General features: G+C 37.6%; 1 protein-coding gene across 3 annotated transcripts in view; it reads right to left on the bottom strand.

Moving 5' to 3' along the window:
- Position 1: 1 nt before the first annotated feature.
- Positions 2 to 2,500, bottom strand: part of rassf3 (Ras association domain family member 3) — a 22,591-nt gene continuing 20,092 nt past the window's right edge. For all 3 annotated transcript variants that reach the window (XM_076164477.1, XM_076164478.1, XM_076164479.1), the window contains one exon: positions 2 to 2,500. This exon is cut by the window's right edge and continues 1,329 nt beyond it. The gene's annotated coding sequence lies outside the window, so the exon portion shown is untranslated.

Genomic DNA, 2,500 nt, shown 5'->3' on the forward strand with positions numbered 1-2,500 from the left:
ATTCAAGAATAAAATCTAATTTAATTATAATTTGTCCGTAACATTTCTCAGTGATCGATACAGAATCAAAAACAGTATCTGTAAGAATCAATATCACACAAACATGTCAAAGGTCAAAGGTCTTCACAGGCAAATAAAGATAAACACAGCTTAAGTTTCAGCTTCAAATGTAGAAATAAATGTGAGGTGAGTCAAACAAAACGCGTCCAGATGAATAAATAAATAAAATCTCATCAGACCCAAACATTAAGAAGCCGCTCGTGTTTGTTTGTTTTATTGTCGCTTTTAATCCAATCAGCCGCAGGAAGGAACCAGCAGAGAGAAACACACAGGAAACAGCGTCAGCAGCGCCCCCTGAAGGAAAGTCAATGAACTGAACTGTCTGAGAGCACAAACGGATCCAAATGAGTCAATTAATCATGAATAATAAAGCAACATTTCTACAGTAAGTCACCACATAAACGTCCCTTTTAAGAAAGAATAAGCTTCTTCTAAATGCACATTAAAGCTTCGACTCTGATTTCTATTCACTGACAGTAAATAGATGCATTAGATCAGCGCTGTGTTCATGTGGAAAACATTTGAGACATTTGTATGTTTAAGGTCATTTTTGCTTTGGTAAGGTCACAAACAGACTAAAGTGGCATTTGGACGTTAACGTTTACATCTAACCCTAAATCTATTCCTCCACTTGAGAAGCATCGCTGTGTTTCCTTAATAAGAACAATCAAAGCTTTGTCCTGCATGAAATCAAAACTGAGAATCTTTGGTACAACACAATCGCCATGGAGACGTAAATGGCACGAGAGCACACAGATCTTTGGCGAGTCATCAATCAAACGTTACACAAACTCAATACACAGCCAATATCATCAATCATCTCACGATAACGGCAAATACAAGAATAACTAATGACTGATCTTTGCTTCCCGCTCTGATTCCCTCCCTCCCCGTCTCCTCACTCTGATCAGCTGTTCCTCTCTGATTCAGCTTCTAACTTAACTCCTTAAGAAAACAATCAGTACACACATTTCAGATTTTTTGAAACTTTGGGGGAATTTCCTTTTCTTCCCAAATATTTAAAGTCCTGGAAAAAACTTATTGAAATTATTTCCAAGATTTTCCCAGGACTTTTCTGAAAATGCCCTCTGGCTGCTTTCATGTGTTTACATGTACGTAACCATGGAAACACACTTCACAGTCTACAGCTAAAACACAAACACACTTCCATCTGATAAAATAATAAAATAATGAGCAACACATCTACACAAAAGAGACACAACTCAGATCCTCTGCACTTGCGGGGGAAAAGATCAGATTCATGTTTATTCTAGATGTCTCTGCTGATTTAAATTGAAGAAACATTAGAAAAGGAACAGAATGAGAATATGGTTTCACAAGACGTCTCCTAGCAACCGTCTCCGTCTTGTTTCCTGAGACGACCCAAGAGCGAAAGTAAACTCAAATGTCTTCATTCTATATTATTAAAATGGAACTGTTTCTAAAACTTTACCAGGCCCGGGAATCACTTTTTCAAATTTCAGAACTTTTCCAAGATTTTCCTTAAATAGAAACTCTCAATGTGGAAATGAATCAGACAGAAATCTAAAGATTTCTTGAGAACTTCAGAAGTTTCTAGGTCATAGTAAACGTGACACTGACATCATGTTCCATCACATGAATGAGTCAGATGTCAGTTTGACTTGTAATGGTGAATGTTTACATTAAAAGTGGATAATCAGGATGTTTACAGTCACATGTTACATCGTCTTCTTCATGCGTTCTCTTAAATACACGTGACCACAGAGGACGATTACAACTCCAGGAACTGGAAAACTATAAAGACTTTCCCAGAGTTCTGTGACCTTTTGAACCTGGATTTGACCTCTGTGGCGACGCCCAGATTCTCTTTGTCATCACAAGACACAGTGTGAAACCTCTTTCTGTTTAAAAGTGTGAGGGACAGAAAATACAAAATATAAACTTGTCTTCCCTGAATTACAGAGTAAAGTGCCCACAATATCGAACACACACACACACACACACACACACACACACACACACACACACACACACACACACACACACACACACACACACACACACACACACACACACACACACACACACACACACACACACACACACACACACACACACACACACACACACACACACACACAGCGTTGAGATTGCGTTTCCATGGAGACTGTAATGTGATTGTCACTAATAGCCAGTGTTTTGATTAAACCTTTAAATTAAAACGCTCAAATACAAATTAAGAGGCACAAAAACATAAACACCTTTAAAATCTTTGCTTCTATCTTAAAAACAAATAAATGTAAAACTCTAGAGTAGCTGCAGTACTTGTCCACTAGATGGTGCCGTTTACCTGCAGTTCAAACTTAAAACATTTAGTGATAATATATAACAATATGAATGTAATAGTTAAACTGATTATGTGGTTGAATCTCCCTGACTTTTAACTGAAACTCTTTGG

Source organism: Genypterus blacodes, unplaced genomic scaffold (assembly GCF_046128005.1).
Source record: "Genypterus blacodes isolate CSIRO-AG114 ecotype Tasmania unplaced genomic scaffold, CSIRO-AGI_Gbla_v1 ptg000136l_1, whole genome shotgun sequence".
Taxonomy (NCBI): domain Eukaryota; kingdom Metazoa; phylum Chordata; class Actinopteri; order Ophidiiformes; family Ophidiidae; genus Genypterus; species Genypterus blacodes.